This window comes from Bactrocera neohumeralis, chromosome 5 (assembly GCF_024586455.1).
Source record: "Bactrocera neohumeralis isolate Rockhampton chromosome 5, APGP_CSIRO_Bneo_wtdbg2-racon-allhic-juicebox.fasta_v2, whole genome shotgun sequence".
NCBI lineage: Eukaryota > Metazoa > Arthropoda > Insecta > Diptera > Tephritidae > Bactrocera > Bactrocera neohumeralis.
Genome location: NC_065922.1, coordinates 2520183 through 2547368, shown reverse-complemented (window position 1 = coordinate 2547368; position 27186 = coordinate 2520183). Strand labels below are relative to the sequence as shown.

Sequence of the window (27186 nt, the reverse complement as noted above, 5' to 3'; positions counted from 1 at the left end):
AATTGCGCATGGCAAAAATGCGTTTAAAATTTTAATTGCGGTGGCTTATAAATGCCCACTGCGGTTATTATTACAAGGAAGTTGCAAGAGTTTAAGCAATTGCATATTTAAATTATATTTAAACTTGTTCTATTACTCAACTATACGGTTTTTAGAACAGCAATTATAATTTAAGCTGTACAACTTTTTATAAAAAAATTTTTTTATGAATGAAAACTTCTATCTGAAATGTTCCAATACAAGACTTGGGTTTTTTTATGATAAAAATCCCTCAACATGTATTAAAAATACGCCTTTTGGCAGTACTGGTCAAGTTTGCCACAGCTGTTTGGAAATCACGCTAATCTGGCAGGACAAAAGTTGTCAAAAACGTATTTACCGTTAGCCACGTTGTGTAAACTAACCATGCGATTCTGTAGTGTCTCTCAAGTCTCTAAATTTGAGATTTTAAGTTAGAGACAATTTTTGAGACTTGAGACGATTTTGCTGTTCTGTAAGTGACAGTCACAAAATCTATTACATTTCATTATTCAGAGATGATTTTAAACTTGAATGAAAACAAATATATCGATAACAAATATTAAATTTTCTATAACATAGTCAAAAAACATAATTATCAATAAAAATAGAAATATATGTTGACTTTGTTTCATAATATTTACGAAATTTATGTAAAATTGATTTATTTTTAACCTTTTCGTGTTTGAGTTGCTTACAAAATAACGACAATCGATTAATATCTATGACGATCTCTATTCAGTAGATATACTCAAAATGGCAGACAAGAGTTCTTTTTGGCTTTGTAACCTGCTAACCAGGTCTCAAATTTGAGGCAATATTTTGAGACTAACATTAGAGACTGTTTAGTGAATAGTAACTAGTCACAAATTGAGATTTTACCTCAAAATATCTCAAATAGACACTAGAGACTGGTTACAGAATCCCGCCATAAAATAGTGTGTAGATTTTGTCATTTCTGCCTAAGTTTTGCACGCACTGAATTATTGAATATAGGCGATCATTTACCAAAAAAGGGCTTTTTCGACGTCGTTGCGTACGGTGCACTTCGCTGCATTTGCTCCGGATGTAGTAATGCACTATGATTTAACTGCTTTACTCCCTATCATAAATATATACTTTCTCAGTAGAAAAGCTACAACATTTTCTAAATAAAAATATTATATATTATTATAATTCAAAATGGTTTTTCAACATGAGATATTCTTATAGAGACTTATATATAAAACCTTATTGGAATAATGTGTCCCAGGATAACAAAAGGACATAGTATACATTTAGGGGCAGGCTAAGATCACTTACTACAAAACATTGCTTTTGATATAAGCTAATTTCGGTGTAGAAATGAGCATAACTGACTTTAATTTCTGTGAATTTTCTCGGTAAGCCGGGGAAGCCGACAGCCGCTCTCCTACGTCATCAAAATCTAATCTCTAATAGTGCAGTTTCACAGATTTCTACTACTTAAATAATAATTACACACCGAATAGCAAGAACAAGTACGAACAGCCGCAGTAAGCGTTGCCCGTGTCTGTCCCTGTGTAAGAACAAAGGAGAAGCCTCTGCACAGTTAACTCTGTGGTCGTCTGTAATTTCGGATACAGGCAAAACGTCATCCCATTTCTTATGATGTTAGTATCAACCTAAAGCTCTGTTTTTTTGGCGGTTTTCGGTAACAACGTACTCCTTTGATATTTAAGATAGTTGAATGAATTACATGGAGCGTTCCAAAGTAGACAGGAACATTTTGTATCTAGCCCCCCTGGTGGGCCATCTAAATGTCGACCGATGCGTTAGAATTTGCTATCTTTATCGATTGTCCAGTGAGAATTTCATGACATTTCATTGATTGGAAGTGAAGTTATTTTAGGTGTCAGTATGTTTGTGTTATCGGTGCGAAAATGAGCTTCGAACAAAGAGTCAACACTAAATTTTGTTTTAGAATTACTAAAACTTTTACCGAAACGTTTCAATTGATGAAACAAGTTTATGGCGAGGATTGCCTATCCCGTAGCAGAGTGCACGAGTGGTTTCGACGTTTTCAAAGTGGTCGTGAGGACATAAATGACGATCAACATGTGAGCTAATCAAAATCCGTAATCACCGGAAATTCCATCGAAACTGTGCTTGAATTGATCAAAAATCAGACGAAACCATCATTGAAATTCATGGAAATGGAATTGAACATCTACAAAACATCGATATATCGCATTTTGACACAACATTTGGGCTTACGAAAGTTGCGTGCACGGTTTGTTCAACACAAATTGACTGACGACCAAAAATTGATCAGAATCCAATATTCGAAGGACAATTATTTGACCAAAAATTACATTTTAACCATTAACCACTCCCCGTGTTCACCTGATATGGCACCGTGCGACTTCTTTCTTTTCGGAAAAATGCATTTGCCCTTGAATGGAAAGCATTATGCAGACGTGGAGGCCATTCAAAAGGCTTGCACCGGCATACTGGCGGCCATACCGGTCAACGAGCTAAAACACTCGTTCGACATACTTTTGGACCATGCAAAAAGCTCTATTGAAGCAGAAGCAGACTATATTGAATAAAATAAATTGATTTTGCCAAAAATATCATTTGTTCTGTTTTTTTTATTAAAGTCCTGTTTACTTTGGAAAGCACCTTGTACATACATATTAGGTTGTCAAAAAAGTCTTGCGGTATTTTCGCTAGTTGGCGCTGAAAGCACGTAGTTCTAGTTTTATTCGTCGCATCGGGTCATGCTATACTTTTTTGGAAAGCTCATTTCACGCGCTAACACACGTTTGACTGTCGTTTCTTTTAAGTCGTTCGTGAGTTATAGCGTCGCAAACATGGAGCAAAATAAAGAGAAAATACGGCATATTTTACAGTAGTACTACGATAAAGGCAAAAATGCATCTCAAGCCGCCAGTAAAATTTGTGCAGTTTATGGACCCCATACAGTTTCCATTTCCACCGCACAACGATGGTTTCACCGTTTCGTTCTGGTGTAGAGGTGGTCGAAGATGCGGCACGCTCCGGAAGGCCCGTCGTCGAAAATTGCGATAAAATCGCTGAATTGGTCGAAAGAGACCGGCATAGTAGCAGCCGTAGCATCGGTCAAGAGCTGGGCATGAGTCATCAAAAATTCATTTCAGTTTCAATAAAAAAAAAAACTTCAATAAAAATACCGCAAGACGTTTTTGACAACCCATTATGTATAAATATGTTAATCTCTTAATTCGTTTATTCAGGTAAAACTCATTTCTTGCGCAATGAAATTTTAAGGCAAAGAATCAAAATCTTCGAAAGTTCTAACAAGTTCTAACAAATAAAGCTAAATGTGTCGCTTTCCCCACAACACACACCATAACAGTGTAGAGTGCTTAACAACTGATAAAGTGTAGCCAAGGAAATTCTTTATTACTTACTACAAACGGTTTTATATAATTTGCAATTATTCTCTATTTTTTTATCTCTTACTTATACTTAAGTGCCGAAAACGCGAAATTTCGTTGCTGTAATTTTCTGCTTCTTTGCTGCCAACGTCTTGTTATGCCGAGCCTTGAGTTACATAGCAACGTTGAGCTTTTTACTGGCTTCGCGTAAGTTTCAAATAAATTAAATTACTTCAACTTCATGCCGACAGAGCGGAGATGCCTACCAATGCCAAAGTGTTGAGCAACCCTAAGTGGTTTTGATGGCCAACCGGAGTATCTCCTCTGGACGCAAGACCTAACTTTTCATCAATACATTGCTTTCTTTTTTGTCAAAATTCTACTGGCCTTATGAGAACTTACACCTTTTCCTCTCTTCTTTGATAACCTAGATGTGAGGCAACGAATTTGAAGTAAGCCAAGCATCTTAGTAAAGTGCAAAATGTCCCGTGACTAATATACAAGGACGGAAGCATTAACTTTTTTGTATTTATCAACATTACTACAGCTATTAACATCACTCGCCGGCATCACACTGGCTATTAATCACATCGTCAACGAAAAGTAAACTCTCCAAACAACGTGTGCTTCTCCACTAACATGGCGCTTAGAAAAACGGCCAAACAAATTACCTGAAAACACTTCGGAAACAAACAGCGCCGTGGCATTTAATTTCTCGATTTGTATTCATTAAAAAGTATGGCACCAGAAGTCGTGAGAAGCGCAAAGGCTCCTCTAAAGTGGCCACTTCGTACGAGGCTTCTGTTATTTCTTGCTTAAATATCTCGCCTCTTTACCTTTCGTGGTTGTAGTTCGCCACAATTCGTATTCGAAACGCCAAGCAATTAAGATGCATATCTAAAATTAAAATCACTAAGAGCACAGCTTCAGAGACTAATGACAGCCGCTGAGGTCCGCCCAGGACAGAAACATAAACAAAGTGTGACAAAATAGAGTTGAGAGAGTGGGTGTGATTCAACGAAGCAGAAGTTGAATACATATATGTATAGTAATTATTTGTGTGCATGATTGTGTGGGAAGCAAATTTATTACCTGCGTGTTCCAAATGTTTCGAAAATACATACGACCACACAGATGTGTTGTATTTGCACCAGACTTCCCTTTAAAATATTCGCTCTTGTTTTTAAATTGCATCCTTTATATCTCCTGTGTGTTCGTGAATGTAAGTGTATTGCTGCAATTTATGTCAAGCTCAGAACTTATTTTGGTTTGGTTTCAAAACCACAAGGCAGCAAACCAATTTCCAGAGATTTCTTAGACTACCAAATAGCTGCTGAACTTTCACAGATATATAGTATACCCTAATTTCTTAAACTGAGGTATTTCCCCAACTTGCTTAATGAATAATTTATCTGAGGTCTATATATATCTAACACTGTAATAAATAATGCCAATGGTTTCAGATAAATTTACATACATCAACGTTTTAGATGCCTAAATTTTTTTTGCTAAAAGAGTATTATAGCACTTACCACTCCCACATCTACCACATAATTCGATAACACTTTTTCCGTTGGTATTTGGACATAAAGTTAAAAGCTGTCTGCCTTCATGTAGCTAACTCACAGCAAGATTTATCTCATTAAGCTAATTTCGGTGGACTCGGCTGTCAGATATTTTACCTTAACAACAACAATGTTGGATTTAATTAGGCGATTAATAGTTTGCTCTACTAATTTCCTTCCACTTTCACAATGTGAGTAGGCAGCCCTTACTTCACGGTTTCTGCAGCGTGTGAACACCCGCTATCATTAAAGTGATTATACAGAAATGAGTTCATCCATCTCCTCCTTTGGTGATTTACAAATGCGATGCAATTCACAGCTGCTAATTTGTCACAGTACAAGCTTTGCATTCATTCATCAACGAGCTGGTCTCAAATGAGCTTAATCGATCATCTATAGTCCTTAAACGAGTTCTCTTAGCGTATAAGAATGTCAAACATTTCAGTCAATATCATAGTTTACACTGAATGTAAGACCGCGATATTCTCAAAACTTCTCTTCTCGATAACCGTCCAATCACCACTATATTTATTTAATCTTTCCAACCGAAAATTTTAGGTGCTGACACGATTTTTTCATGCTTTCTCCTTGTAATTAAATAAATTTTAAACGCAAGCGAAGAAAAATATAACTGTCTAGACTAGCCTAATTTTAAAGCCCCTAATTTTCCCACATTCACTTTAAAAAGCAATAAAGGACACAATGCCCTAAGTCGCTCTTATAAACTGCTGCCATCCACACACACACATAATCTTCTGCGACAACTTTTCTGAACAAATCAAATTTCCAAATCGATATCCTCCTGCCATCACATTGCAGTCCTTTGTTGACCGGTAAAGTAGCGAACAGGTGAGCAAATAGAAATTCTGCTGCAAATAATGTGTTGTTAGTGATTTTCCGTTTCAATAGCACCGTTATCGGACTAACCTTATTGGCAAAGTAAATCCAATGACGGTGTATTTGGGGCGGACAAATTCAATTTGAAACACAATAACAGCGGGCAACGGTGCATGTGACGTACCGAGTGGCGCACACACCCGCACTTTTGCAGCGAAGCAAGTGATATGAGGAAATGGTTAGAGCCAGTTGACAACAGAAAGTAAAAAAGCGAGCAAAAGTGATAAAAGCAATCGTAAAAATAATCTAACAACAATGAGTAGAAAATACCCGTTATATTACCCGTTTACTTCAGGAATAGCAATGATAACGCAAGCGTGGTATAATCACTACACCGTAGTTTGCGGTGCGCTTCCGCTAAGTACCGTAAGAAACGCTCCAAATGTGCAACAAATCGCTGACAGAAGAATACCGCTACAAAAACACCAACTAAAGCAAATAAGACATCACAACCAGGAACAAATGTGCGTTAAGTCATCGCAGCACCTAATTTTCTCACCTTCACACTGCTCCTTGGCTCAGTGTGACGCCCTCATGATTATTTGAGAGTTCGCCCATCGCACTGCTAGTTGCTCATCACAATTTGATGATTCCAACTTTAGTGTTGCCGTCATTCTTCATTCCCCTCCTCAGTCTTGCGTTTTCTTCAACCACTTTTTGTGATGGTTTCCCGTTTTAAATTACCTAAATGACGTATACGCCATTGTGGCAACCGAGAGGTTGAAGTGGGCCTTCGGATTTATTTTACTCACAAAGTGTACAGTGCTGTTGTATACGTACGCGGCACGCGCTTAACTCCTCCCCTTCAGCATGACACACCACAATTGATAAATGCGGGCGGCACTCAAATCAAACACTTAACACACCCGAAACCGAACAATCACTTCCGTAAATCAGACTATCTGCGCGGAGTGCAACTTTTAACTTTTTTACATTTACATTGAAGGCATTTTGTGTTTTTGCTGGTTTTACCACTCCACCATACCAAATGCAAAGAACTGATTATATTTTATCTTTTTTCAAGCATTTTTCTAAAATTTCATTTTGATTTTAACTCTCTATTTCTTACTCTTTTACAGTTTGCACAGCTGGCCCGCATGAGAAACGCCTTCTACACGCCCTGCTCGACAACTACAACAGTCTGGAGCGACCCGTCGTCAACGAATCCGATCCACTGCAGCTGAGCTTCGGGCTGACGCTAATGCAAATCATTGATGTGGTGAGTTTTGTTTGTCTTTCACTCTTCTTTTTTGGAAGTAAGTAGGTGTTACCCGTATCACACGCTCCCATACATTAATCAGAAGTTTAATGTGCAAATTACATTTTAATACGCCCTTTATGAAAAACTTTATAATCCGAATTTAATTATAATGTGTTTTATTGTATAAAAATATTATAATATGAAAATTACTATTATTTGCACACTTTTCAATTATGCAACTATATGCACATTGGTAATTATATTTGCCACATTTATATAGCTCTGCAGCTTTATGAGGTAATGTTAAAGTGCATAATAGAATGAAGCAACGTATTTATTGTATTTATTTCATCAGCAAAGACGAACAAATGTCATTTCACAAAAAGTAGATTAACTAACCTCGAGTCCTTCAATTGTTCCCACTTTTTAATTTCGGCCATATTAAGCCCTGGCCACAGTTTGCATTATCTTTTGCGCTTCTTCGCTTCATCCGCAATTATCTTGGAAACGCAAACAACTCAGTGAGTATTCACGTCGGCACTGCCATGACTGCTATCTAATAAAAGCGCTAATTAAAATAATATGAAAGAAATTTTTTAGTAAGAAAATGTTAAAAAATGAAAATAAATAACGCAGAAAAAGCACACTCTATATGGAGAATGCACAACAATATTCACTAATGTTAGGCATTTGAAAATGCAAACTTCCATGAGCACTGTAACGGAAATGAAACGGAAAGGCGAAACTGCTAATAGTAATTTCGCCAAAGCAGTGCAGTAGCAAGCAAAGGTCGGATAATAAAACACAAAGCTGGCGTAAGTCATTTAGGTAGTCATTTAATTCTGACTTGAGTTGAGACGCTGGCGCAAGTATAATTAGAAGAAAATGCCACTTCAGTACTTCGTGGCGCTACAAATTTAGGTTTACCGGCTCAGCCACTAGCCAATTCCCAGCAAACCGATAGACAAGCCAAGTGACAATTGCTTAAACACTTCCCGAGGACCAAAAAAGTTTCACATGCAAGCTCTAGCATTATTTTAAATTTTATTTAAGACGTTCAAGGCTTTGTATCCACATAAACGCACGCTTTAATTGTGCTCCTTCTTCCATTTTTCCGTTGATAACCATCAATTGTCAATAACTCGCTGTGGTTGCGAACTGCATGACCTAGCTTTCCTAATCATATAAATATATATATTCTGTGCCCAAAAAATAAGGTGACATTGTATTTATTTTGAAAATTCTTTATTTATTCTTCCAAATCCATTTCATCTCCCTCAAAGTAATCCCCTTCCAATGCAATGCACTTATGCCAACGGATTTTCCAATCTTCGAAACACTGGTTGTAGTCACTTTGCTTGAATCTCCTCTATCGTATAAAAACGGTGTCCCCGCAGCGGTCTTTTGAGCTTGGTGAACAGCCAGAAGTCGCACGGCGCCAGATCAGGTGAATACGGTGGTTGCGGAACGATATGGGTTGAGTTTTTGGCGAAATGATCACGAATTACGAGGGCAGTATGGGATGGTGCATTATCGTGGTGTAAAAACCAAGAATTGTCTTTCCACAATTCCGGCCTTTTTAGGCGGACAGCGTTACGCAAACGACGCATAACGTTCAAATAATATTCCTTGTTGACTGTTTGACCGGTTGGAAGGAATTCATAATGCACAACACCACGATAATCGAAGAAAACAGTCAACATGACCTTGATTTTTGAGTGACTTTGGTGCGATTTTTTTGGTCTCGGCTCTCTTTTGGCACGATATTCGCTCGATTGATCGGTTGTTTCGGGGTCGTAAGCATAGATCCAAGTCTCATCGCCAGTTATAATGCGTTTCATGACACCCTGGTAGTCGGAAAACATCGTTTCACACACTTCAACGCGATGCCTTTTTTCCAAAAAATTCAATGTTTTCAGTACCAGTCGAGATTTGACGCGCTTGAGGCCCAAAACATCCTTCAAAATAGTATTGGTTGAGCCTTTGGATATGCCAACTTTCTTTGCTTTGTTGAACGTGAGCTTCGTCGGTTGAGGCTGATGGTCGCCCTGGACGCTCTTCGTCTTCGACACGTTCACGGCCGGCTTGGAACTCACTATACCACTTGTAAACATTTTTTTTAGACATAGCCTCATCACCAAAGGTTTTCTGCACCATCCTCAACGTATCCGCAGCAGAAAATTGATTCCGTAAACAAAATTTAATGCAAATTCTTTGCTCAACAAATTTCGACATCGCAAAAAACGAAAAACTCACTTTTAGCAGCTCACAAAACGACACGTATCTCAAACACTAATGAATATTTTGACATGAAATTTGACATAAATGTGACTGACAGTACTACCAACCTAAAAAAAAAATAATTCTCCAAATCCTGCGACGCGCGCAGCTTAAATTCAAATGTCACCTTATTTTTTGGGCACATATATACGTGTATATGTATATATATACGTTCGCACTCATATCGCTTCCCATCTGCCTTTCGAACATTTACAAAACTAATACTTATGTGTTCCTTCTAATTTCGAAATTAAAGTTGTTTTCAATGAAATAGCTTATGTCGCATGTGGAGCGACACATATAACGGTGAACAACCTCTTTCAACTTTTATTTACTGTTATACATACATATATATACTAGTAATTTCTTCAAATTACAATTATTTTAATTTCATATTTTAACTATTTTCATTTTACGTCCTCCGACTTTATTTGTCTTATTACGACGTTTTTTTAGCACTGAAACAAAAATTCATTTCTCAAATTTGTGAGAAAATTTTTTGCTTACAGGCATCTATTTTATATTCTTCACACAAGAGTCTCAGCTTCTCACATATTATTCTTTTGATGAAAATATCCATTTTAAATTCATAAATTCTCCGACCTTGTTAATTTTTCAAAAGTTACTAGCCGAGGAACTACTTGCAAATAAAACAATAATATATCCATAATTGGTAATTGAACTGATTTTATAGATATACATATTTACTTATTTACTAATTGAAGTATAAACAAGTGTTTTATAGTCATTTGGGAGGAACATTATGAGGCAAAGCGAAGACTTCGACTCCCTGAACACAAATTGTTGAAGCATCATTTGCGACGACGTGAAATTTGAATAATTGTAGATTATCCGAACGAAAGGTATATGAACGTGTTAGTGCTTAAATGTGTGCTAAATATGTTAGCTGATAAAAAAATTAGAAAGGAGTCGGCTTCTGAAAGCAGAAAACATAATTTTGGTTTATGAGGTGTTAAGACCTAAACTAAAAACGCGACCAAAGATTCTTTTGGTAAAGTTCCCCATCAATTTCAATAAGGGTTCATTATAATGAAAGTATTTTTGATAGCGTTTCCTGGCAATGCTTTTAACCATCTACTAGCTGTCTCATATAAGTAATCTTTATTCTAAAGGTGTAAATGTGTGTGCTTAATTCTGAAATAAAATGTTGAGTTTAAAAGAACCCTTGCCATAAGCTTTAGTAATTGTACTTTGCAAAACTCAACACATTCGGAAGTTACACACATGACCCGTTGCTTCGTCTAACACCGCCATCAAAGTTACCATTTATGTTATTTTTGTTGATGCTGATGTTTCAGATTTCGTTGAATGTTGCAAGTCATGCAAGTTAAGTCAAAAAATCAACTAAGGGGCATGAGCGAAAACAAGCGTGTCCCCTAACCAAAAAAAAAAAAAAGATGAAGCGACATTACCGTGCAACTGCGCATATTTAAAAGGGATTCATTTGTGTGTTTTTTGTTGCCATTTTCTCTTCCTTTCGCTAATAAATTACATGAAAGTTGGCGCGGAGATTTTGTTCTTGGCATTCCACGGCCTGAGTTTTGCTTGCAGTAATTTATGTGTGCTGAATAAAAATCTCATTTGAATTGTGGTGGCTGACGCTGGAAATCAAATTAAATTCTTCTTTTTGCATTCCTCTTTCTGTTTTTGAACTTTCTGTTCATTGTTTTTTTGTCATTTCTCGGCTTTATATATAGAGCGGAACGTTCTTAATGAGCAGAGTTGCATAGCAAAAGTAATGAGCAAGTCGACAGTGAAGCACAAATGAAAAAGTGTTGAAAAACTTGTCATACAAATTCCAGGCGTTTTCCAACTACACCAATAAGAAAAACAAAGAATGGAAGAGTACACAGTAAAATAAATTTATATAAATTTTATTATTGTATTACATATATCTATATCATTTTAAAATTAAATACTAAGCCAATAATATTGAAAACAGGTTAAGATTTGATATTTAGTAGACATTATCAAAATGGATATCTGCCTGAAAAAATTGAATTACGCAGGAAACACCTCCTTAATTATTTCCAAACTATTTGTATATGCTCGAACTTATAAATAGGAAATCTCCGTTGCCCGTTTACGTGGCGCTCTCTTAGAAATACTTGAAAATGTCGCAACTCCAGCAATATTCACAATGATAATATGTGGGCGGTTGTCATACATAAATATATGTACATATATATAATTCACGTCAAAATATTCACTAGTATTTGAGATACGCGTCGTTTTGTGAGGCACTAAAAGTAAATTCTTCGATTTTTACTATGTCTGAATTTATTGAACAAAGAAGTGCGATAACGCACCATCTCATACTGCATTGGTTATTCGTGATCACTTCGCCACATTTTCAACTACTATCGTGCCGCAACCACCGCATTCACCTGATTTACCTTCGTGTAACTTCTGGCTATTCAGCAAATTCACATGACCACTCCGAGAACACCGTTTTGACTCAGTTGAGAATATAAAAGCTGAAGCTGAAGATTACTTTGAAGGAGATGAAATGGACAAAATTCACCTTTCAATTTGATCACAGTAGGGTATATCCAAAACCAATAAAGCTACAACAACGAAATTCGTGCATCCTATCGATAGTGTGAAAATGGTTCGAAATATCGACGGTTAGCGCATGATGTTCAATTCGGTTCTTGGACATATGATGGCTTTGAGGTGAGCTTTCACACAATTTAGAAGTAACTATTCATTTAATTACCCCAAATTAATTTGATAGCCTTTAATTTAGAATAATAAAAACAATCAAGCAAAAAGTGAAAATCTTTCGACAGAGTCTCGGTAGCGAATGTGGCAAAAGAAAACAAAGCGATTAATTAATTTAACGGCTTTTTAAATTGATCTCGGCAGTCATCAATTTAACTTGTCGTTTTTGTGGCTTTTTTTGCTGTAATTGAAGCGGTTTCTACTTTTGTCCAGTAATAATGGTTGCTATTGCAACTGCCATTATAACTGTGTCGTCATTATGAACGATGACATAAGATTCATGTCAATTCGAAGAGGAAAATGCAAAGTGAAAATGAAAGTTTTTATCTTCATTATATCATATTTACTATTGAGTTAACTTTTCTATATCAGCCTAATTTCATATAATTGAACAATAAATATATAGTTTACAATATAGTGCGCTTTGAAAATCATTTTCTTCAAACTGAGGTGAATTTTTCCTTCTCTATGTTTTTCAAATGTCCTTAATTGCACATTTGCTTTTCAACTACGAGAAGTAAATAAAGTTTTTTCAAAACAAATTTTTGGCGCTTAGAAAATATAAACGACGACAAACGTCCAAACTTAAGCCTACGCCTATTTTCCCTTATGTGTGAGTTTGAATCAATCCAAATAAGTTCTTTACTACAGAAACTCAAAAGTTTTTAAGCGCAAAGGGAAGGCAGGAATGGCTGTACTGCTAAGAGTTGCTTAGTGATGACAAAGGGTCATGTGGCCACATATTTACATATGTATGTACTTCAGCAGAAAAGCCCACTCAAAGACAGTTCACTTTACGAAATCGAGATTTACTCAGTCACTAAAACCCTTCACTGCGACACTCGGGAACAGAACGCGAATTATGGCGAATATTCGCCAGCCAATCGCATTCAAATGGCTTGAAATGGTGGAGAGTAGAGCTAAAAAGTTGGCTTGGTTGTTGCAAGTATTGGCTGCAGTTGGTAATTTGCGAATACAACTTTAGTAAGCTAAGCTTAGTTGGAAATACGCCTTGGCGCCGCCACACGATTATGCAATACGTGAAGCCGCCAACACCGGAGTGCGTAAACTTGGCATAAATATTTGATTTTGGCTGTTCGCTGCAGCCGTGAAACAAATGGGTGGGTAGTCAAAGTTGCTCAAGTTGAAATTTCGATATGTTGCGGTTGCCTCTCGCGTGGCTACTTGCCACATTTGTTAATTTATGTTTTGGCATCAGCATTCTTTCCAGCGCAAACAATTCCATTGTAATATTTCACGTGAAAACTTTTTGTGGTGGAAAACGAAACTGTGGGCGGTCCAGTCTCACTGGGGCGTTCATATATTCCACAAAGTGCAAAATCTCCATATTTATGTAAGTGTGTGTTTATTTATGTATGTTTGTATGTGTTACTGTAACAGAAATAGCAAAGAGCATTTTGCAGAAATTGCATTAGTCCAAATCATAAGTGCAATTTTTTGGCCCGACCAAGCAATTTGGCTTCTACCAGCTGATTAATGTGATGTGTGCTTTGGTGACTGTAAAATACGCCCAGTTACAAAAAGCCCTCTGAAGTGACCTTGTTGGTTTGCGAAGTAAATTGGAGTTGTTGTTTGGCAAACTTTGAGTTAAGAATTACTAGATTCCCAGTTTTTGGATTTTAGAAACGATACAATTTCGCATATTGAGTAACTGATTACGCTAGTTATTTCGCCTAAAATTTTTGATCAATTCTAGTTGTATAAAACCTATCGAGAGCAAAACAAACCCCTTTTGATCATTAGAAGTTCTGGTGAGAACTTAAGTTTTCGATCAGCTGGAGAGACCGCGAAATATTCAACACTAAATGAGTCCCATAGTACAGCCTAACACTGGCAGGATTACACTTAATAGAGATTCCAAGAAAAAAGAATATGCGATTGACTAAAACTTAAGCGTATTAGGTGTCGACATTTTCTGTAGGACCTGTGCTCCTGTGAGGATCATTCAAAAAAAAAAATTTTGTTTGATTAAGCAACTTAAGAGTAAGCAAATTCTCATTTAAACTGTTTTACAACAATATGCGGAGTGAAAGCTGTGTCTACTTTTTATATTAGAAACGCTGCAATAATTTTACACTTTAATGCTGTATGCACTTCGATATTATTTTTTTATATGAGGAGAGTAGCTACTGTAACCGACTTCTCCCATCGAAAATTTAAGCCGAGCAGAAGAATTATAACTTTTCAGAAGAATTACAACTTTTCCTTTCGATGGCAGCACATCTCACTGCAGAGTTTGGAATTCGATTGAAGACTGTCCGGACGGCAACAATTTATCTTTTCTTGTGGCTTATTGGAAATTTAAAGATGCAAGAGGCGAAATCAGTTCAGCGAGAAATTTGTAACTTGGGCTTTTAATGTTAAGCAGGAACTGTATTTGAAATAAAAAAAAAATTTTTAAAAAAGACCTTGAAGAATTACATCGTCATATAAATTCACTGGCGATATATGCAAAAAATTAAAGATAACAAAGAAAGCGAAATTTAAAAATGTATTGTATTTGTTTTTCTAAGTGAAACGTATACAATGAATGTAAGAACAATCACTGCAAAGGTTTTTTATCGCATTTGAGAAAAGTAAGAGGTTTTTTTAAACGTCGGCAACGCCTCTGTTTGTCCCTCTTCATCATGTAGTGACAAAATTGAGTTTTCAAAATTATATTAAAATAATGTTAATCCTTTTAAAATCAATATTATAATAGGAAAATATGTAACATGAATATGTATTTATTTTTAATTTAAAATAAGTGGTCACACACAAAAAACATGGTGTTATAAATAACAGTGGGAAGGAATGGGTTAAAGATGCAATAAGGCGTTATCAGTTCAGCGAGAAGCACATACTTTACAAAGCAATTCACAAGAAATTCATGCAAAGAAAACGAAATTTAAAGATGTATTGCACAAGCGCTGCAAACTTGTTTTTCTAAGTGAAAGTATCACATATCAATTTCTCATTTGCAAATCACAGCCGGAAATATATGAATTTTGAAAAAAAAAATAATAATTTACTCGATAATAATTTGAAGCTCGGCGCCTTACGTGACGTAAAAATCCTACAAAATAGTAGACTGAGAATCGGAACATGAAGAGACAACGATTATGGTTGTCACTAAATTATGATAAATATAACATTAAATCCAAATTAACAGCCTCAAATATTGTAGCAGCACTAAAACATGAATGAAAGGCAAGGATAATAGTGCTGAAAGAGTAAGAACGCTTTGAAAAACAGTGAAGCCGTACTGCCAGCTCACGTCGAAATCAGAAAATGAGAACGCCATAAAATTACTTCTGATCAATGTCAATGATACAGCACTTACAACAATGAAACTTCTAGAGCATAGCAAACGCTGGTGGTAGATGTTTCGAAATTTAGGTGGCAGTAGACGCGCTTTGAAATAACTTAGCAGCATATATGTAAACCCAGCAATAAAATACTTATACTGCGTGGACGCAATAATCTTGACCCAAAGAAAACCAAAAGCAACAAAAAGAGAGGCAAGTACAAAGAACTATTACCGTTGGAAAACTTGTAAGAATGTATAGTATATAATGAAAATATTAATATATGGAGAGAATATAACGAAAATAGAACCACTGAGTGAATACAGGAGCTGAAATTAAATGAAAACTTTTATAATTCTTCATTTTCCTCTCATTTAAAAAAAAAAAACATATGAAAGAACTAAATTTATGAAAATCGCAGAGAGGTTATACATAAGACTATACCCACTATAATATTTTTTGCAAATAACCAAGATTATTTCAACCATACTTAAACAACTGGGTTTGCAGTTGTCCCGTCTCTAAAGCAAGTAAGCTTGCAGTACTTTTCCCATAGCGGAGGTTAAACAGAGGTTAACATTTCTGATTTATACTTTTCTAGGATGCAAATAACACTTTGACATATTGGGGTGCTTCAAAAAAAAAATAATTTTTTTTTTTAACTCTTACCCCCTCAAATGTTAGTGATTGACAAAAAAAATCCTCCCACAAGCCGGGCGCAGTAGCTTAACTTTAAGGGGTCGCTATTTTGTTTTTAGGTTCCCATTCATTTAACATAAGAATTTTCGTTTTTCCATTCAAACTAAAATCTCACTAACTAATTTTCATTTCTCAAAAATAACCATCACATAATCAGAAAGTTGACTTTTTAAACTTTAAAAATTCCTGCGCCAAAAAATTTGTTTTGAACCACAATAATATATGTGCAACTTCAACGCTGGCATGAGTAAGTGCTCATTTTTTACTATTTTCTCATTAAAACTATAAAGGAAGTTTATTTTTGGTAACAAATTGTATCCCTTTCACCGTTATCCACATTCATATAAGTATGTATTAGTACAGACTTAGGTATTGTATAAATCAGATATAGAAAGTCATAAAAATTTAGATAGAAATCGAAATTCCTAAAAATCTTGTGTTTTATTAAAAATGTAATTTCATTCTTAAACTATACTTAGCTTACTTTACTTAGAGCCATTGTGCTGACTCGACATTTCCCGGCATCAGCGACTCGGCATAACTTAAATAAGCAATATAATGTGTATGCAATACGAACATTTATATATGTACTCATATATACATATATATGAATGTTTGTATATACACGATCGTGGTACCGTATTTTGTTACGCTATTTTGCATGCAACTCGCGTTAATGCATTCGCTTCAATTACATATTCTCACACATAATCACTCACAGCACTCGCAGCTTTGTTTTGTTGTTGATATTGTTTCTTCTAAGCCCATCTCGTTATTTTATCAACATTCAGTAATTTGCAGAATTTATGCAAAGTTTGCGGAAACATTTATATATCTGGTGAGAGAAAAACAACAAATACATTGTTTTTTTACTCCTCTTTCGGAAAGTAAACAAGACACAATGTTTCCTACTAAAACCACAGAGTTAGACTAACAAAAAACTCAAACAGCCAAAAATGTAAATATTTGCCACTAAAATATTTAAATAGAGAATACAGCAATGGTATGAGCAAGGTTAGCCAGCACACCAACATACACAAACAGGCCTGTAACTGTACGCAAATGTTGCTCATACGGCCTTGCCCACCACCGGCCAGTATACCAAAAATAAATTCTAAAAAGAATAATAAAATAAAGTAAATAAATACAAAACATATAAGTTAGAGCTAATATGCTTGCCTAGCATAAACTATATAAATTTAATCGGTATTATTTTTAAAAGAAAAAGCACTGCTTAAATTTAATAGCAACTTGATAAATACGTGTGATTACATATCTTTTAATGTCACTTAACTTCTTATCACTTTGTAGGCAGACGAGCAAGCTGTTCGCCTGGACACCAGGGTAACGCATCGCATATTGAAGATAACCACGAGACCTCAAAAGCTCAAATTAAAAAGCTTGCGTGTCAGCAACATACCACAACAGCAAGTTGTTTGACATCTTCGAACGAAAAGCGTCGGACGTAATTTGCGTTTAGTCATCTGGCTACTTTCGAGTTGAGGCGATGTGTAATTCGGTGTGAAAGAGTAAGTTTATTTCTGGCACCTGGATATGAAGAAGAAGAGCAGACACAACTGCAAAGAAATGAAATTCATTAAATTAATTATACCATAAACCTATGTGTAACTTCAAGTATTAATATTAATAAAAATGCAATTAGTAAAAGTTTACTTACTTTCATAGAAAACGGAAAATAGAACTCCAGGAAGGATTAAAATGAGGCATAAACTCCTCAAGAACTTAAAAGTCAAAGCAAGACCTAGGAAGCAATGATATTGCTATGAGCCCCAGGTAAAGAGAAGACATGTGTCTAAAATACCAATTTCGACTAAAAATATTATTTTATTTACACGCACACATTCATGTGATGACTTTTAGACCGGATTTCATAAAAAAGTTAATAATATAAATCCATGTTAATATGCACAATAAATTTGAATTACAACGATAGTGATTTCAGAAGTCCTCCAGATTCTGACCAATACTATGCATAGCCGCGAAGACATAAAGTTTCACGGCGATCACATAACATGACTGAAAAAATACAATATGTTTGATGGAAAAAAGATAGTCGAGAACTTAACTTGGCACAATATTTACAATGTAGTTTTTCTATCTACAGCATGCTTTTTCGTAATCTTCTTTTTCCTCCCGTTTGCCTGCAATTTGAGAGCTCTCATATGCCGCATTTGGTAAACGGATGGATGCTAGACAGCTCTATGTCTATGTGCGTGTCTAAAAGCATTGTTTGGCATCATACATGGCTTATAATCAGCAGAGCCGACGCCTCTGGATAATTCAGGATCTACAGTGTGCTAGAAGCATATGTATGTGTTACGTAAAAGATATTATACGAGTACCATAGCCATTCAACCAAGGGCAAGGATACTGTTGTTAGTGTTCTTTTCTATTTCATGTGCACTTCTTTCTACTGACCAACCATTGTGGGACTTTATTTTTCAATTCACATTAATTTATAGCGCGTTTATAGAGCTTATAAGGCATAATTAATGTTAATTTTGTTTTTTTGGTGGCTTGAAAGAAAATAAATTTCACTAACGAGTTCGTATTCTGTTGTCACTGAAAAATAAAAGTTTTACTCTAAACCTCAACAAATTTATGAATATCATAAGCATATGTGTATATATTTACGAGTATATTGCACAACTCTGTCATAAATATGGGAGTAAGTTATGCTAAACTATAATTTTTTGTATTTTTTCAAGTTTTACGCATAAGCATAGTTTTACATAAATGTTCATTTGTGAGGTTCAAGAGTGCGTGTAATGGCAAATGCACAGCTGTGTTTTAGTCTACTACTTTTACGAGACTTTTCCTATGCTTTCTCTTTCTCCCCCCTTTCGCTTTTAAAGCCGGCTCTGCGGTTGTGGCTTTTGCCACTTATGCACACTGAGGCACTTGTAATGTTATTTGAATGTTGACACTATAGCCGTAGGCATCGTGTTGTTGTTGGTTGCTCTACGTACTAAAATTAGCAAAATTATGGCTGCTTACGTGGTTAAACGCACATGTTGAGAGCCTCTGCAGGCTTCTAAATGGCTTTAAGTATAATTATGTGACTAAGTAAAGAGGTAAGAGTGGTTTCAAGTTGAAATTGTTCCGTAAAATTTTGGTGGTTTATGGTTGTGAGGTTAATATAAGCTACATTAAAGATGTTTCTAAAGGGAAAATTCAAAAATACATTGGCATTAAGGTTTTTCAAATATTATCAAATTAATTGGTGGAATTTGTGTTACTAGAGAACAATTGTAGACTAACATTTCATTAATTGGATTTCAATTAGCTCCGTTTTTTATCTAAGCATGTTTCTCAACAGATAATGAACTGCGTATATATACAAGATCGGTGTACCAAATCGCATTTCCACTTAGTCAGCTTGACAAAAACATGTGGAAATTACATTAACAAGTGTTATAATGCAATCTGAGTCTAAAATATAATAAATAGCCTATCTTTCCGCCTTATTATCAAAAACACCCATATGCAGCAATAATTTACATATAAGTGAGTATATCCACATCCAAACAACCACAGCTGCTGTAATAGATATGACAAGCTACAGGGGCTGTTATGTTGAAAATATTGAAGGTAAGTCGGTACACGAGAGTACTTTTTTTAAAGTAACTGATAGATGTATTCATATAGAACTTATTGCGCAGACTAAATTGTGAAGTTAGAAATGTTGACTTGTAGTAAAAATAAGAACGGCAATTTTTGAACTTACTTTTAGCTTTGTTCGACAAATATTCTTGAGCCAATAACTCATCTTCATAGAAATTTACAAATTGGCAAATTTTACAAGAAAAGTTGCATACATGGCTTGTGTTCACGACTATGGGTAAGGTTGCAAATGCAAATAAAGACTCATTTTTAGTTCTGTAAGTATCGACATCGAATTTCCCTAAGGGTCCAGATGTAACTTGTGCACAATTAAACAAAACTTTGTTATGCATTCATGCAGGTGATTATTAGTTTAATAAAATAATTTGGGAAATATGTCTAAATCTAAAAGAAACTTTAAATAGGAGCATCTTAATCCGCATGAGAATTCGAGTTGTTTAATTTGTAAAATGAAATGCACTTTGGATTGTTCTAATTTTACTGGAAGCAGATAGTATGATATGCAGAAAATATTTTTATTTTTCTAGCTACTTGAACTTGACTGACATTACACAATATTATCCGTGCTGACTGAAGTAACAATTTAAGTAAGATGCTAAAACAATAAACGAAGCAACATTAATTTATCGTTGAGATATTTTACTTAGGCTTTTACTATAAACTTTCCAATTCATATAGCCTTATAATCCTTTAAAATTTACACTACAGTTGAAAATAGTTTCATGTATGCATATGTCGATGTTCACATATACATATGTACAAGCTGGTTCTGCCAGTAAAACTCAGCTCTGAACTTTCAGATATCTGCGATTAATACCGACAATCTGCGGCAAGTGGCGAAAGCTTCAACCAAAAAAGCAATTTGCAATGGATATTTGTTTTCGAATGCATCTGCATAGCAAAGGTAATCACTACAGCAGGGCATACTGATTTTAGTTTCTTTTCCGACGTATTGTTGACTCCCATAATCGCTGCCAAAGCAAATTTTGTACTCAGGCACAGCCGTGGCGAACCGCCTCAGAATGCCCTACAGAGGATGATTATGTGGTATAAATATTACCATGGAAAGAGACTGTGAAAAGGCTCGAGTCTTTTGCACAATTTATACTGTGGAATTTTTTCTGAAACTCACTCCTTCTTTGCTGCTTCGCTTTTGCTTTGCTGTTTTTTCGTTGCCAGCTCCTTTCTTGCCTCTATTGTAGGTTTACATAAATATGTTTACGTCGCCACTCATCACATTACAGTGAATAGTGTAAAAACCATTAGGAACTGATTGCTGTGTTGTAGCCTGCCTGAATTGTTTTACCCTGCAGTTTTTAGAAGCCTGTATGAGTTAGTCGTTCACATATTCCATTCTTATATACTTTACATGTCCAATGGCACTCCTTTGTGTGCTGTGCTCTATTCACAAGCCATTAAAAAAACTTTGGTTCCTATTAAAGCAACTAGAAAATTCTTTTGTTTCTAAGTTTTCATATCAACTTGAAATTAACAGGTGCTTTGTTGCTTCTTATTCCCTAATTTGTACAAGTCCTTTACTACCGGATTAACTTATGTGAGTTCATGGGTGTCTATGTTTTTGATTTATACCGTGTTTAGGTGTCGGCAGCAAAGACACTTTACGTTTAATATTCACCAGCAACATTAGCTTAAGCTTAACATTCAGTGTTTGCACCATATGCAACATATTGCTGTTTTGCATTTCCGTTGAATTATAAAGCATAAACTCGCTTATTTTCAGTTTATCACATTTGATGAAAATTTCTTCTCTCTCTCCTTTATGACTTCGTAAATAAAATTACTTTCAGTGAAGTGAAAAGTACAAAAACAATAGTCTCAACAGCAGTAACGGTAATGACAGCACACTTCTGCCAGCAGGGTACTTTATCTTACTGCGAATAGTATTAAAAATATCAACAGGCGAAGAAATTGCGAGCAACTTTGACTAAGTAAAGTGCTGACGTTTAAAGAATTGTTGGACGACATGGTCGACAGCGGTAATGTAAACAGCACTTCAATTTCCCACACTTTTCGACAATAAAAAAAAAATAATGATTTTATTATATCCTCAATTTGTTGTATTGTTCTTTTGATATACTTCAGTTTAGTTTAGTAAGTGTGGTTGGGTGCTACAGGCGGAAAGTAAGTATAAGAGAGCATTGTTTAAACTTCTATGCGAAGCTACAAATTATGGTAGTAGTAGTGGAGTGGGCGGATATTCCTTTGATTCGAGTTACTTTCGTCGGCTGTAATTTCTTCAAACTTTTATTTATTTTTATTCCACAAAAAGTCTTTCAAATAAACTTAGAATGTTTCCATTAATTGAAACGTGTCTTATTAAAGATATTTTGTATATTTATTTTATAGAATTTCAACAATCTAAAGAGTTTGAGAAACTGACTGGATATAAAGATCTTGCAATCCAATACTGTCAACGTCGAGTACAATGGCTTGAGGCTAGGATAACATTATTTATGTAGACCTGTAACAAGCTTATTTAAACCTGCTCAAGTCAGGGCATTTCATTGAGTTTTAATGGAGAGATGCAGACTTAACTCAGCCAGGGTTATCTTTTATGTAATTTATGAGAGATACTGTTCATTTATTAAGGGGCCACCAAACTATCCTTATTTAGAAGTCTTAGCTGAAGATGCAAACATTAATTAAGGGAATTTTACTAATGTTAAAATATTAAAATTATTTCCACGCTTTATTCATTGTATTCTTTGTTACATTGCAAAAATACTTATTCCTTGGCACGATATTTTATCCACCAGAGCTGCATTTGAATGAAAATCTGCATCGTTATAAACAAAAAATCAAGTGAAAAATTCTTTCATTCACAGTTTAACGAACCACTTCTTAACTCACACTGTTACATACATATACATATGTCTCACTCCACTTCCACTGTCAATGTTTGGCATAGTGGCCGGACTTTTTGGCCAATTCAAGCAATCACACTTGATTTCGATTGCTGTTCTCATTTCACTTTGCATAAGTCAGCCTTCCTTAATAGTAAAATGAGAATTCTTGCCCTTTTCTCTGTTAAATTGCACATTCTTGAGAATTTCATTTCGTTTTATTTGCCTTTGCCACCTCTGATGATGACTTATGAAACGTCTTGCAGTGAAATCGCAATTTGCAACAAATTCAAACTCAAATCGATTGAATGTCCGTCGATTCAAAAGTCATAGCAATATGCTTGTGAACGTCGGTGATGTAATGTAATGCTTATGTAATGTGGGTGGTGTGATCCCCAATGTATCAAGGTGAATTCGGATGATTGCACCATTGCTCGTGTAACAAATCAGGCAAGATATGTAAACAGAAACCGAACTGTGATTACACATCTGTCACTGCACCAGGTCTCAGTGGTCACAGATGTTCGAACACATTTGCGATTTGCAAGTGAAACGCACTTTTTTGACCAAACTGCAATATTGCACGGACGTCGATTTCGGTTGTGCAAAGTTAAATTTTTCTATTGTGGATGATGTACAAAGGGTTCAAAAGGCTACTCCGAACTGGACTGGTCGCTGGAGAAAGGAAATTTATAGGAATTTCTTTTATGCTGGAATGTTGCAAAATTTGGCTCTATTTCGCAAAAAAACAATCCCCCTAACACGGTTCTGGGGGCACAGGCAACACTTCGAAAGGCATTCTTATCGATTCATTGCAGTTCCGTTTACTTCTGCTGCGCTTGACTGACATGAAAATGCATACGAAATTTTTCTGTGCAAATGACCAAGTGAGATAAGAGCGTAGAAACCTCTGAAAGATGTTCATTGAATTTGCGGGGATTGTTCAGCTGTTCGGCAATTAAAAGTTGAGGTTGTTCAAATACTTATTTGGACAATAATACGACAAGAGTGGGCTGAAGACGGAACGATAACGAAAGAAATTGGTGAATAAACATTGAAATTAAATCAAAAAGGCGATTTCATTAACTACGTTTTTTACTGCTGGTGGGGAAAAGAACAAGAATTAATAAATAATCAACTGTAAATCTGTACCGATGAAATAGTTACAAGCACTAGTACACTCAACCCGCTACTGAACAAAAAGAGAAAAAAGGAAAGTATTGAAAATTTTAACACTGAAAGTTGGTACGAGTTTTGAAAGGGATCAGGGGACAAAAGGGGGTATCTGTGCTAGAAGCAAAATAACCAGAGTTATTAAAAAAAATATAACGGTTGAAAAAAAAGACTTGCGAAAAGTGAATATATTGTGAACAATGTAAATATTTGTGAAATTGGCGCGGTTAACCGACCGATTGAAACGCTGACGCCAACGTGTTTTTGCGACAATGTGCAATTGAAAAATATGGAACGGTGTGCGAAGGATCGCTTTGGAAAAGGCTGTGGTAAGTATTGCTTCACACCCTTTCTCGGTTGCCTTTTATCCGAACCAAAATGCTGATGGTTGCGCCGAAGTGTGGCTAAAATGTACTGTAGAAAGTAGATTATGCTGCATTTTTCATCTCACCATCTCGGATATGCTTTCAGTTTGCTTTCGTAATAATTTCCAGCAAACTTTTCAAAATGAACTTTTTCTCGTTGCTTTTCAGCGCTTCTTTTATCGCTAACAAACTCAGTAAATAAGCGACCGTATTATTGCCGGCGCTTGTCTGCAATTTCTCGCTAAAAACTATTACAAAAACAAGTTAGTGTGAGTTTTTGTTCCCTTGAGTGATGTTGAAATTTGAGTATTTACGTCGGCAAGAGAAGTAAAGTGGATGTTGTACACTTCGTTGAGCTGCAGTGGTAAACCCAAAAGCGCATTTAATTGCCACGCTTGTAGTTTTCGTGTCTCAAGGAGGAAAGAAATATATTATAAAGCAGAAGAAGAGATGATTAGAGTTTGTGTTGGGATTGATTTTTATTATGTTGTTAAACCAAATGCTTAGGAAAGTAATAAAAACACGTTGTCCTTGGTGAAAAATTTTTTCGAGATTTAATAAAGTCTTTTTTATTATTTTCCTATACCATATATTTAAAAAATATGCTTTTTGATATTATTACAAAATGCATATATTTTTCATATCCATTTTTAAAGGCAAACTTCCATGAAATGTTTAGAATAAAAAAATGAGTGAGTTCTAAACGATTAGATAAAATACATATGTACATACATACTTAAGAAATCACTGAAGAAGGCGTTCAACCATTGCGGTACACTGCTGTGTCTAACTTCACGCATGCGCAAACTTACGCCAGGCTAGTAGTAAGATAAGCCCTGGCTGTTCAAGTCTTTAGTAAACCAAAATTGCGTGAAAGATGACGGTAAATATTAAAATGCCACACTTTTGGCTATTCATTCTGAGAGGTGCCAGCTAGCTATTAATGTACTTTATAGTTGCTAGTAAATAAAAGCTCGAAAAAAAGCAAATGTTAATTTCTGAATGCTTTTATATCTGGCCGAAATCGATGCTTCACTTCATAAAGAACTAAATCGTAAAATTTTATATTTTTAAATTTTTTAGTCTTAAATTGCCACTAAGAAATTTTATTACTACCTTTTTTCATATCTGTTGGAAAAGTTAGTCTGAACGCGTAATAATTGCAAAAACCCCACTGGGTTTTCTAATGACCTAAATGACTCAACAAACTTACTATCACTTACAACAACCGAATAATAAAAATAATATCTTCGTTTGCAATGACAAACAAACTAAATGTATCCTAATACTGTGAATTCATCCACTTACGGCTGTTGATTGCTTTCGCGAGTTAGAAGTTACAAGCTTAATGCTTTTCTGAGTCGGTGTTAGGACGCCCTTTACTTATTTTACTGCAAAACCAGAGATAAGCATTTTAATTGCGCTGCGGTTCGTGTGTTTTATGGTCATCAGGTCTTATTATTTACATTTTTATTAAAAGTAATAAATAAAAAGGATGTTTTGTTTATTTAAAATAATGTGGGCGACATTTTTTCAGGTGTGACCTTATGCGAAAGGATATAATGCCCTTTATATTTACAAGTCCAACACTTCTAATCTATACACGATTATATATTTTGGATTTTGTGTTTGCATCTTTAAAATATAGTTTTGAGTTACTTCCAAATACTGCAAAAGTCCTCTTCTTCTTTTTAATTGGCGTAGACACCGCTTAAGCGATTATAGCCGAGTTAACAACAGCGCGCCAGTCGTTTCTTCTTTTCGCTACGTAGCGCCAATTGGCAAAGTCCTCTGCTACACCATTAAATGCCGCAGCTCATAATAAATCAGAAAGAGCTCAACCCCTGTCGCTCAGCACAATACTGAAATTCCACAGAAGTTCAGCAAAAGATTTCAAAGGTTATCTCAGCAAAAACTACGCAACGCCAAGCGCAACGACGACCAACTTCTCTGTGTCACTGCAGATAGTTCACGACCATTCTTGCACACTCATTTATATTTCCCAACCTTTTGAAAGTAATTATACCCTTACCAACAAGCACCCAAACACACACCGCGGCTTTGATCCTGCGAAAGGCCTTGGAATATCTGCTCAACACCTTTGGTGGAATATGCAGTTATATGAATGCAGTTACGTGAGAGTTTATGTGAATGCCTTGTGCTAAGCTAAGACATTGCGGCAAGTCAACTAAAAATTGTGAAAGTCTGAAGTGTCACTTTTAGTATTTGTGTTTGTGATTTAGCGTCAATCGATGATAGAAGAAGTGAGGGGCATAGAGCGCTCTCTGGTGTGTTTGTTTTCGGTTTGCTATTTCACGAATAAAAGTTGTTTTTTGCCATGAGCGGGTTTGTGTTTACGCAGCATTTCAACAAGTTGCAAGTGCGGTGCGTTTCGCTCTGTGTATGTGTTCTTCTTTTGATGATTTTCTTAAGACTGGTGTGCGGCAGTGATTGGCAATTATTCCCAAAAATGTTTTAAAGGCTCAGAGTGCGGTGGCTGGAGCAATGAAGGAGGAAAACCAAAATGTCAAATTTAAGCAGGAAGAGCTTAGATTTGATTTTTCGGGAGCGAAGATGAAGAGAAAAATTCGAATAATTCTCGGAAAACCCCTAAAAAACTGAATGTTTGTTTTTTAGTAACACTAAGAGAACGGTTGAAACAATATTGAAATTGAAACGTGGTTTGTTGTGGATCGGGAAAGGTTTAGAAACAAAATACCTTATACTTTTAATGAGAAGAAGTCGGATAATTGGACAATTCCAAAAAGTAACATTTTCCACACACATTTTTTTCAATTTTTGTTTGTTTTGCTTTTCAATATTTTGATTTTTAAATTATTTGAATCGTTCAGTTTCGGTCGCTTGCTTTTTTATTCCGGCTATTCAAAGGAAAAATTAATTAAAATTATTCAGTGAAACCTTTATGTGTGTTTCACATAATGTGAACAATTGCATATTGAAATTTGTTACGAAGCCACGAAGAGGTCGCGCTAATATTGGTCGGCGTTCTTTTTGCCATCAACGTATGACAGCCCAAGGAATGGCA

At 35.6% G+C, this 27186-nt stretch overlaps 2 long non-coding RNA genes across 3 annotated transcripts in view; both read left to right on the top strand.

The window, feature by feature from the left end:
* The window catches only part of LOC126759126 (uncharacterized), a 28850-nt gene extending 11084 nt beyond the window's left edge, over window positions 1-17766 (top strand). For both annotated transcript variants that reach the window (XR_007666956.1, XR_007666957.1), the window contains exons 2-3: window positions 6940-7079; window positions 17405-17766. This is a non-coding gene — a long non-coding RNA (uncharacterized LOC126759126). The remainder of the gene's footprint in view (window positions 1-6939; window positions 7080-17404) is intronic.
* The window catches only part of LOC126759127 (uncharacterized), a 167153-nt gene that overhangs the window by 133559 nt on the left and 6408 nt on the right, over window positions 1-27186 (top strand). The window lies entirely within an intron of this gene.